At 36.8% G+C, this 12,079-nt stretch overlaps 1 pseudogene; it reads right to left on the reverse strand.

The window, feature by feature from the left end:
* Window positions 1-2,705, reverse strand: part of LOC107670886 (glutamate-rich protein 1-like) — a 7,001-nt pseudogene extending 4,296 nt beyond the window's left edge.
* Window positions 2,706-12,079: the final 9,374 nt, after the last annotated feature.

Raw genomic sequence — 12,079 nt, forward strand, 5'->3', positions numbered from 1 at the left:
TCGTACCGGCAGGGATTGTAGGTGGGGGGAGTGAATGTACAGCGCTCTCTCCACCTTCAATACCATGACTGAGATGCCTTTGAGCAAGGCACCGAACCCCCAACTGCTCCCCGGGCGCCGCAGCAAAAAAAATTAAAATGGCTGCCCACTGCTCCGGGTGTGTGTTCACGGTGTGTGTGTGTTCACTGCTGTGTGTGTGCACTTTGGATGGGATAAATGCAGAGCACTAATTCCTAGTATGGGTCACCATACTTGGCCACATGTCACTTCACTTCACTACACTTCACTACACTACACTACACTACACACACACACACACCTTTGCCCTTTCAGTAGTTTTCGGCAGGCTTTTCAAGCTCCTCAGGACTATACAAACACACTGAGATGTGCTGAGCTATTGATTTTTTTCATCTGTATTCAGAGCCGAGGAACTGACCGCACATCTGAGCAACACACCGCAGGAAGCAAAGATTCAGCTCATCAGCATACAGCTCATACAATGAGACCGGTTTGTAATAAAGGAGGGATGAGTGAAGTGGACATAACATGGACAGTGTGTGTGTGAGAGAGTTGTGAGCGAAGTTTTGCCACTCTGCAGGTCCATTGAGGTCTATTCAGATCAATAGCAACAAAAAGATGGTAGGAGGAGGAAATCTGCAGAGCTTTTTAGTGAAAGAGGAGAGGAGTACAACATGAACACTAAGCCAAACACTGCATCTGAATTAAAAGACTCGCAATTGTGGGATGATTAAAGTGTAATAAAAAAATGTCACCACCTATGGAGAAGGTGCTTGGTTTTGTCATATTTTGGATGGCATTACAATTAAATTTCATACAGGACAAATACAAATTTCCAAAGGATGTTAAACAGACCCTCATTTTGGTAAACTCATCCTGTCAATAGAACAGGAGAAGCAGGAAAGAGTCTCAAATTGGTCAAAATAAAATGTCACAAATGATCAGAGCAAATCAATAATCTGAAATAATCTCAATCTCTGATTATCTTTTGTTTGTGTGATTTAAACATACAAATTACTCATTTTGAGTCTTTTTCAAGATGAGAAATCCAAACTGTTTTTGAATAAGGTTGTTAATTCTGAGTTTTTATTCTGGTGATTTGATCATCTGGATCCACAACAAGAGATGCACAATTAAAATAAACCAAAAAAAAAGAAAAGAAAAAAATTCACCAAACTTTAAAAAAACAACAACACATCAGCCAAAAGAATTAAAAAGTAAAATATAAATCAGGATATCAATATACAGCTGCAGAATGGCTAATATTATCTGCAGTGACTAATAATATGTCAGTATTATTTGCAGGCATTACCAGGATCACTTCACCACAACTACTGATATCCATTTCCTGCTGGAGAGTGTGATTAAAAGAGAAATAAAAGGAGGGATGGTGATGTTTTTCATCTAAGAGATAAAGTGTTATTAATCAGATACAAGAGAGTTGTTAACAACTCACCGGCTGGGCTGTCCTCGGAGTCAGTGGGATCTGGATTGGATAGTGCGACCAAATCCTCCCCACTATTAATGAGGTAGCCTTCAGGAGGAGGAAGAACAGTGTAGAGCTTTTTGCCTTGTACAGCTGTACTCTTCTCATTACCTAAAAGAGAGAGAGAAAAAAGAGCAGTCAATTCCCTTTGTTAAAACTTCAAGGGAATACTTCGCCCAAAAAAAGAAAATTTGCTGAAAATGCACTCCTCAGGCCATCCAAGATGTAGATGAGTTTGTTTCGTCATTAGAACAGATTTGGAGAAATCTAGAATCACTTACTCACCAATGGATCGTCAGAAGTGAATGGGTACCGTCAAAATGAGATTTCAAACAGCTGACAAAAACGTCAAATAATCCACAAGTAATCACTGCAGAGGATCTACTGGTGAGAACGTGATGTAATGCTAAATTTATCCAAATCTGTTCCAATGAAGAAACAAACTAATCTACATCGTGGATGGCCCGAGGGGGAGTAGGGGAGTGCATTTAAATTTTTTGGGTGAACTATTCTTTTAATGACTTAAGCAAGTATGAAGCAAACTCTGACCTGACTTCTTGGGTGGGATGGACTGAGGTCTTTTTACAGGTGGCACAGGTGCAAGTATGCTCCGCTCCTGGGCAGCAGGTTGCAGCATACTCTGCTTTTGGGCTCCAGGATATAGTCTTTGCAGGACCTTGGACTGTAATACTAATTTAGAACATGTATATAATTTTACAGTACTTTTTATATCCCAAGCATGGAAGCTAAATTAATAAAGCTCGTTTATAATCAAGCCCCTGATGTCAACAAAAAGCAAGTGCAGGGTAACTTACAAGGATCTAGCACGTGAGCATTGTAAACATTTAAATATACAGTTTTATTCAGTGCTTCTTTCTTACCTTCTTTTCCGACGGACATATCAGCGGCAGAAATGTATAACCTTTTTCCTCAAGAGTATACAGAATTTCACACCATTATTATAATTACAATACTTTTCGAACAGGTGTAAACAGTGGTGAATGGTAAGACGCAGCTCAAGTTTTCCATCTTTAATTTATGACTATTTTAAACATTTAATATGGATCCAGGATTTAAAATGTAGCGCATATAAGAAAATGAGCAAGAAAATCGCACACATATGCCATAAACTGCTGCTGCTTTGCGTCGTCGTACTTCCGACCTCACCATGATGGCGGCTGAGCGTGCGACGTCCTGCACTCCGCCATCCAGCGGCGCAGACAAGCGCTACAGCAGCTCCAGGGAGCACCGCAGCTGCAGAGCACATGCACTCTCAAAACTTCGCTGCCATCCTCACCATGTAGCCGCAAGCTCAAGGAAAACCTAGAATGTCCGCGTGGAAGAAGGTACGTTCAGCAAACTGTGCATGCCTGTTTCTTGAAACGTGCAGAAGAAAACTAAAGTCTACTCTACTCTACTCTCTGTGTGCGGCGGCGCGCGGGATGCAGAGCTCGGCATTACATCACTCACCTGCCGAGAGAAGGCGTGACACTTTCACCTGTCGTATTTCAAGTGGATTCAAGTTTGCTTTTCTAGGTTTGACAGAAATGTAACTTTTATCTAAGTTTATTTAACAATGTATTTGACATTCTTGAACATTGATCATGACTTGTAAACGACTTACCGTCTTTGTTTATAACTGGCTAGTGCAATTTTTAAAACTGCTAATTATCCATACTAATTATGCATGCAAGATTAAATATGTATATCTACTATTAATGAGGTAGCCTTCAGGAGGAGGAAGAACAGTGTAGAGCTTTTTGCCTTGTACAGCTGTACTCTTCTCATTACCTAAAAGAGAGAGAGAAAAAAGAGCAGTCAATTCCCTTTGTTAAAACTTCAAGGGAATACTTCGCCCAAAAAAAGAAAATTTGCTGAAAATGCACTCCTCAGGCCATCCAAGATGTAGATGAGTTTGTTTCGTCATTAGAACAGATTTGGAGAAATCTAGAATCACTTACTCACCAATGGATCGTCAGAAGTGAATGGGTACCGTCAAAATGAGATTTCAAACAGCTGACAAAAACGTCAAATAATCCACAAGTAATCACTGCAGAGGATCTACTGGTGAGAACGTGATGTAATGCTAAATTTATCCAAATCTGTTCCAATGAAGAAACAAACTAATCTACATCGTGGATGGCCCGAGGGGGAGTAGGGGAGTGCATTTAAATTTTTTGGGTGAACTATTCTTTTAATGACTTAAGCAAGTATGAAGCAAACTCTGACCTGACTTCTTGGGTGGGATGGACTGAGGTCTTTTTACAGGTGGCACAGGTGCAAGTATGCTCCGCTCCTGGGCAGCAGGTTGCAGCATACTCTGCTTTTGGGCTCCAGGATATAGTCTTTGCAGGACCTTGGACTGTAATACTAATTTAGAACATGTATATAATTTTACAGTACTTTTTATATCCCAAGCATGGAAGCTAAATTAATAAAGCTCGTTTATAATCAAGCCCCTGATGTCAACAAAAAGCAAGTGCAGGGTAACTTACAAGGATCTAGCACGTGAGCATTGTAAACATTTAAATATACAGTTTTATTCAGTGCTTCTTTCTTACCTTCTTTTCCGACGGACATATCAGCGGCAGAAATGTATAACCTTTTTCCTCAAGAGTATACAGAATTTCACACCATTATTATAATTACAATACTTTTCGAACAGGTGTAAACAGTGGTGAATGGTAAGACGCAGCTCAAGTTTTCCATCTTTAATTTATGACTATTTTAAACATTTAATATGGATCCAGGATTTAAAATGTAGCGCATATAAGAAAATGAGCAAGAAAATCGCACACATATGCCATAAACTGCTGCTGCTTTGCGTCGTCGTACTTCCGACCTCACCATGATGGCGGCTGAGCGTGCGACGTCCTGCACTCCGCCATCCAGCGGCGCAGACAAGCGCTACAGCAGCTCCAGGGAGCACCGCAGCTGCAGAGCACATGCACTCTCAAAACTTCGCTGCCATCCTCACCATGTAGCCGCAAGCTCAAGGAAAACCTAGAATGTCCGCGTGGAAGAAGGTACGTTCAGCAAACTGTGCATGCCTGTTTCTTGAAACGTGCAGAAGAAAACTAAAGTCTACTCTACTCTACTCTCTGTGTGCGGCGGCGCGCGGGATGCAGAGCTCGGCATTACATCACTCACCTGCCGAGAGAAGGCGTGACACTTTCACCTGTCGTATTTCAAGTGGATTCAAGTTTGCTTTTCTAGGTTTGACAGAAATGTAACTTTTATCTAAGTTTATTTAACAATGTATTTGACATTCTTGAACATTGATCATGACTTGTAAACGACTTCTTACCGTCTTTGTTTATAACTGGCTAGTGCAATTTTTAAAACTGCTAATTATCCATACTAATTATGCATGCAAGATTAAATATGTATATCTAAAACAACATTTTGTAGTGTAGACTCATATGCAAACTGTACTGATACAGTCATCCAGTATTAGGTTATATCTATCCATGGGTAAAGGTCAAATTCTGAGAATTAATAATTGAAACAGTTTAATTGATCAACCACAGATCTGAAAATTTGGGGTGACAAATTCCTCATGTTGCACTTACTCGATGTTGGGAAAACATAAAATTGTAATTATTACAATTCAAATAAATTTCTCAGAATCGGATGATGTTGGATATTTAACTGTGCATGCAGATTTCCAATATTATTTCATGTAGATTACGTTTTAACTCGAAGTTAATCTTTAAAAACACTAAGACTTTAAATGTGATCTTTTGCAAATCCCAAAATGAATGTACATTTTTTATAATTTACATTATAATGTCGTGAAGCCTACATTTATAAAATGAAGCCACCTGTGGCATTTATAACAATTAATTTTAGTTATAGTATTTTATTTTAATTGATTTAGAATAAGTAGTATGGAATTTAATTATCATTTCCAATTTTTATGTTATTGGCCACAACATAATTATTCAGTATCAGGGCTAACCTATTACAGTCAATCAGTGTTGTAAAGAAAAATTCACATTTGTTGCGATGGCATTCACACCTCAGTCCAGTTGAGAAGTAATGGATGCTGTTGGGTTAACAGTGGAAGGCTGTGTGTGTGTGTGTGTGTGTGTAGCTTTAGCTGGAAAAGCTTAAGGATTCCAAGATTGCTTCCTATCATACACTCACTGCATCCAAGTGGATGCTGCACACTGGTGGTGGTTGAGGAGAGACCCCCCCCACATGATTGTAAAGCGCTTTGGGTGTACAACAATACACAGTAAAGCGCTATATAAATGCATCATGCATTCATTCATTCATTCACTGCAAATGTGTGAGTGTGTGACTGCGAGAGAGCATATTTGACAAAATATGCATCCATTATCTAAGCTGTTCTCTAAAATGACTCTAAAGATGCCCATTTTAAACATATTACATAAGTCAGCAGCAGATGCAGTACAAAGCTTCCCAGATGCAGCTGTCTGTCAATGTAAGTGCAGGGTGCAGCATTCATTTGCAGTTTCAAACACCGGCTCTACAGAAATAACTCAGACTGGCAGATTCAGCCTTCTCTGTATCTTGCACTTATGCTGATAGACAGCACGTATAACTGGGGATCTGAAGGGTTCTGTGGTCCATGCTGAGAGTTTATTAAAGCTTCTTATATAGCACCCTTGCCTGCAAATATCTTTAAACATTGTTTATTCAGTTCAGTGACTTGACTTCAAATCGGTTTAATACAGGTGTGGAATTTTGTTCTAGTTACTTGGGATGCAATCAGTGAAGAGCCAATATTAGCATGTGTTCAATTATTGTTGACCATTTCACCATTATTTAGTATTAGCAATTTCAGCATTGTAATTAGAGTTTAATGTTGGTTTAATTGGTCAGTTGCAATTTCTGCAGTCAATTTTTTTTTCTGTTTTAATGAGCTCTAAACTGCATATTTGACCAAACTTTAATAATCCATCCCTACTACAGGTTATGATGTGGTTCATAATGCAGGTTCCTCTATTGTTCTTTCCCTAGTTGTCTTGGAAGTGAAGCCTTTTGAATAAAACACTCCATGGGATTGCCTTTATTTTTAGCTCATATCTGGAACCATAAAACATTATGACTGGAAAACTCATGGACATAGAGGCGCAAGATGCTTTTCGTGTTTCGCATGTGTGCTTGTGTGTGTGTCTGTAAGCTATGTGTAGTTGCTTCTCCCATTCATTATGCAGGCATGTGTTAGTGCTTCAGTGGAAATTTTGCTGCCCGGTAGATAAGTAGGAAATAGCGAGAGGATGACATGAAAATGAATGACTGAACAAATTAATGAATTAATGAGGCAAGGTCAGTGGGTTGCTTAAATGTCTTCATCCACAAACCCTCACTTACTGTATATAACCCTCATGTTTGTGGTCTCAGAGATCACAAAATCATTATCTCGAAAAAAATACTTAAAGTAACATTGAAATATCAGATTGACATTACTAGAATGGAATGTGCAATATATATTGGTTAGTGGTTGAAATTAGAGAATTTTTGTATTTATTTGTATCAGTCGATACAGAAAATGTTATGGTTCATGCTCATTTCCTCTATTTTTATGTTTAGATTATTTAGTGCATCATCTAACACTTACTTAAAATTAACCTTTAAAAATTCTAATAATTTAAAAACCTAAAAATGTAATTGTTAAATTGTAATCTTTCGCATATCTCAGAACTAATATCAATTTTAATACTGTAAATTACAATACTGTGTGATGCCTAATTCAATCGAATTATTTAAAATAAGTCATTTTAGTTTTAGTGTTTTATTGTTTATTTATTTGCACAGTATAGTATAAAATTTTTTGCTGGCCATTTATCATTTTTCGACCATGATATGAAAATATTGGGTTATTGATATCGCCTTGAATAGAAATACAAGTGCTTTTTCATTAATTGAAATAAAATAAAATAAAATTAAACTTAAAAAACTTGGTCTTGGCAACTATCTGAAATTAAATAATTTTAAGTACTAAAATGACTGACTAAAACTAAAAATGAATGAAATTAAATCTAAAAAGAATCTAATAAAAATGACAAAAGTACAGAATTACTAAAATAAACTAAAATTAAAATGAAAATTGAAAAAGCTAATTAATAAGTATAGAAATAATACTAAAAATAACACTGCTGACTGCCGGGTTTTAAGTACTTCTTAAAATAATATGAAGGGAAAACAGGTTAATTTCAAAATTAGTATTATTATTTTTTACATTTACATCATTGGAGTCTGATACTGAAAAAAAAAAAAGTAAATTCAGGGTTAAAACTTCTCACCCTTTCTGTGGTTTCTGACCTCATTATCTCTGACTGTAGGTTAAAACTGTTTAATCTTGCTGTATTTTTTGTGCCACAGCATGAAACATTTCTGCAGAAAACACTGTAATTAGTGCTGCTGTCTCAGAGCTCCTCCTTCCCCCAATTACTCCGGGAATTAAGAGGTTCCTGAAAAAAGCGTGAGTTCTGGAAGCCTAAGATGCACACACACATGCACGCATAGAGCAACCCCAGAGAATGTCTGCATGTGCGGCAGAGTGTTTTTTTTTTCCTGATTGTGACAGTCAAAGCTATTTAGTAATTTAGAGAGCTGCGATTAGACACACACTGATTATATACACACTGATTAAGCACACCGTGAGTGTACACACACTGATTACACAGAGATTTCACACACACTCTGTCATGAGCCAGCTGCTGTCCTGTGGAAAGAGGGTCAGCTAGGGCAATGATTATTGTACAGACGGATTCTCCATCACACAATATATTTCATATAGTATGAAAAAGGGATTATTAATGACAAATCATTAGAAAAGAACTTGCATTCTTTTATCTCCATATTAGTGAAACTCACTCTTAGAGTCCAAAATAGAAGATTTCCGACAGTGACTTGCACTCATGCATGTTTCTAATGACATCTGTTGACTGTCTCAAGTGGTTAGATGAGTTTTAATTGGCTTTCTTATTTGTATTTGCTGGGTGAACTCCTATGCGTTATCTGAGATGCGAGGGAAGCCCTTGGGTTTATGAGTCCGTTTTCTTTCTTTTTTTTGTACTCTTCTCACTTTATCCTCGTCACAAGCAACTAAGCAGAACATTGAACGTGACAGTGCACTTTAGTTTGGGCAGAAAAATGAGCTCTGGGTTGCCAGCTCCTCTGTGTCAGTTCCCCTGCACCAGAAGCTCAGGGGAGCGCGGAGGTTCATTAACTCTAAAGAAAACAGTCAATTTCATTTTGTGCCGTGTGATGCCAGTGCAGGTACCCACACGACACCAAGCTAATTTCTTTATTACTTGGCTGTTTCTGTGAGAGGAATGCAATAGCAAATCTCTCAGTTTTTATCTGAGGTGTTGAAATCAGGTTTATTTAAGGAATTGATGCGTCAGACTGGTGAGAATTTTTAGTGTATTTGCAATATTTTTAATAGTTTTGTTCCCCACTTGCATCTTTCACCACACAAGTCAATTTTCATATTCTTTTACACCAATTTCTCTCTCAAACCTCATGTTGTGATTCAGTGTTATGCATTAAATTAACACTGTAAAATGTTCTGTTAATCATTATAAAGTGTATGATATTTTATGCTGCTGTTCATCTATTCATCAAGGAATCCTGAAAAAAGGATTACCATTTTCACAAAAATATTAAGCAGCACAACTGTTTTCAACATTGATAATAACAAGTAATGTTACAAGATCAGCATATTAGAACGATTTATGAAGGATCATGTGACACTGAATACTGCAGTAATGGCTGCTGTAAATCCAGCTTTGCCATCACAGGAATAAATTACTTTCTAAAATATATTTAAATAAAAAGCAGTAATTTTAAATTGTAGTCTATTTGTTGATCAAATGAATGCAGCCTTGGTGAGCACAAGAGGCTTCTTTTAAAAACTAACTTTTAAAATCTGATACCAAACTTTTGAATAATTGAAAATAAAATAATTTAGAATGGTTATAAATAAACAGAACAGTAAAACATGTTTTTGAAGGAGTAACTCAGTCAGCAGAATATAGCAGATCTGCTTAAGAGTCTTTCCTCTTTAAATGTGAATCAGTGCAAGGCCGTGTTGGTCAATATCAGCAGGACTCCTGTATGTCCTTGTGCACAAACTGGCCAGCAGTTTCTCTCTGATTGGCTGCTTTGAGTTTGATTTGACTTTTGAGCTTTAGTTCAGGATGCAGTGTGTGATGTCTGTTCTGTGCAGGCAGGGGAACCTTGGAATTGCTCTTGCGTGAAATTTCTCTCTCCTTCCTTACCTCTTGATTTCAATTTCAGTTCTCTCTCTCTCTCTCTCTCTCACTCTCTGATGGCTCATCTGAATTGTAAGCGCAGGTTCCACAGCTTGATTAGCATTCTGAGGATGTAGTCTTGAGGATGCAGACTTTGGACGGAGAGCTATACAGCTCTAAAGTTAAGTCTTGAGCAAATGCTGAACTCATTCGAGTGCACCTGAGATTCTGTTTCAATGCATTTCAGAGTGACATGGTTTTATTGCATTATAATTAGTCTACACTAATGACATAATTCAAATCACCTTTTTTATATAGCATTTTATACAAAACAGATGGTTTCAGAATGAATGAGCTTTATTGCCAGGTATGTTTACACATACGAGGAATTTGTTTTCGTGACAGAAGCTTCCACAGTGCAACAGAATGACAGTGACAGAAAGCGGCTTTACAGTGTTAAACAGGAAAATTATGATTTAGTGATACAAACAGAATTCAGTTCTGCTTTAAAGCAGCTCTAAAATTATTATTTTATTTATTTTTTAGTCTAAGTAAATGTCTGGATTATTTTATAAAACTAATTTAGCTGCTAGTTAGTTAGAAGACCTTGTGAAAATGATCAGCAGTGATCATAACAGTTAAAAATACACTGGGCATTCTGACCTTTAAAATCAGGATCATTGTTCCTTGTAACTTTGTTTTTTTAACACATTATTATTATTTTTTTTTACTATTAATTTTATTTTATTTTATTGAAGCTAAAGCTGTACTTTTGCTTTTTAAAACATGGTGAAAGTTCAGATTAAAAAAAACATCTCTTTAGACCTTGCATTTTTTCATACCACTACTCTGTCTTGCAATTTTTTTAATGCAAACACACATTGTATGTAATGGCCCCTTAAGGCCCATTCACACCAAAAAAAACAAAAACATAATGATAATATGAAGTTTTAATAATTGTTCTAATTCTGTGAGAATAAGGAAAATTCCCAGCATTAACAATAATGACACAGAGGAACTTGTTGGAATCACTCTCAGAACATTTTATTTCCAGCTGATGAATGATAAAACCATTGACAGCCAATCAAAATCCACATGACTTTAAAGTGCTTGAGCATTTAAAGGAACAGGCAACAAAACTGTAGCATATGCTTATAATTAAAATAACATTATAGTCTGTTGAAATGGATACTAAAGGCCTGGTCCTTCACACCAAGAACGATAACTATAAAGATAATAACTGTAGCAATAACTACATATTTATCCAACACCATTGCACAATAACATTCAGTTTATTGTAAGTGCATGCTGCAGTCATGTTGTCTGCCACTTTGTCTGCCACTTTAAATGCTTAAGCTCTTTCTTGATATGCTGTAAATTTTTTAAATATTGATCTGAAAGTCATTTAAACAACATTGTTCATTATCATTATAGCTGTGGTATGGACTTGCCATTCTCACAGAATTAGAATGATTATTAACTTTATCGGCATAGTTATCTTTATAGTTATGGTTCTTTGTGTGAATAGTCCTTTACAACTGCAGAGAATCAAAGTGAACACTTTTTTTCAGAATAACTCAACTAAGAATGTCTCAACTGTGGTTTATGTTCAAGATTCAACTTAGTAAATTTACAGAGTAACTTCAGCCTTCCTCAATCCTGACTTCAGAATGTGCAAATACTGTGTTTGTTGCAACTCCTGCAGCCAAATGCTAATGTGAATTGTTTAGACTCTGTTCTAATCAGATTCCTCATTTAGCTTATATCATAAATGTTAATCTGTTTTCTGTAAGCTTCCTCCAGTGAGCTAAATACATTCATGGAAGATGGAAACCATTTATTTTGGGAATGAGGGATTGTGACACATTCTTCCCTTTTCTTCCATCTACATTGCACACTCTTAATTTCACTCTCTTTCTCTCTCTTTCCATCACACTCTATCTCTCTCACACTAAACCCAATAGTCCTCTGTCTACTTTATTTGATCTCTGCCAACACACAAGTGATAATTTTCCAGCTGATTGGCTAATAACTCCTTCTTTTGTGTGCTGTGTAGAGCCTCTGCACACCTGATTCCTCCAGTTTGAATCATCAGATGCTCAGAATGACCAAAGACCTATTCTATTCTATTCTATTCTATTCTATTCTTCATTATGTGTTAAATGATCATAAATAATGTTAACGTTCTCTAGTTTTCTACATGCTTTTGTTAGTTTTGTTAAAATTGTGAGAACGACTTGTGATAGTTTTGGAGACATCAGTTAGACTGGGTGGAAAATTATAATCAGTTCATTAGTAATGTTTTCCACTTTATGCTATAAGCTGTATTGTGAAAATGCTGCAT

Source organism: Sinocyclocheilus anshuiensis, unplaced genomic scaffold (genome assembly GCF_001515605.1).
Source record: "Sinocyclocheilus anshuiensis isolate Anshui unplaced genomic scaffold, SAMN03320099.WGS_v1.1 scaffold784, whole genome shotgun sequence".
Lineage (NCBI taxonomy): Eukaryota > Metazoa > Chordata > Actinopteri > Cypriniformes > Cyprinidae > Sinocyclocheilus > Sinocyclocheilus anshuiensis.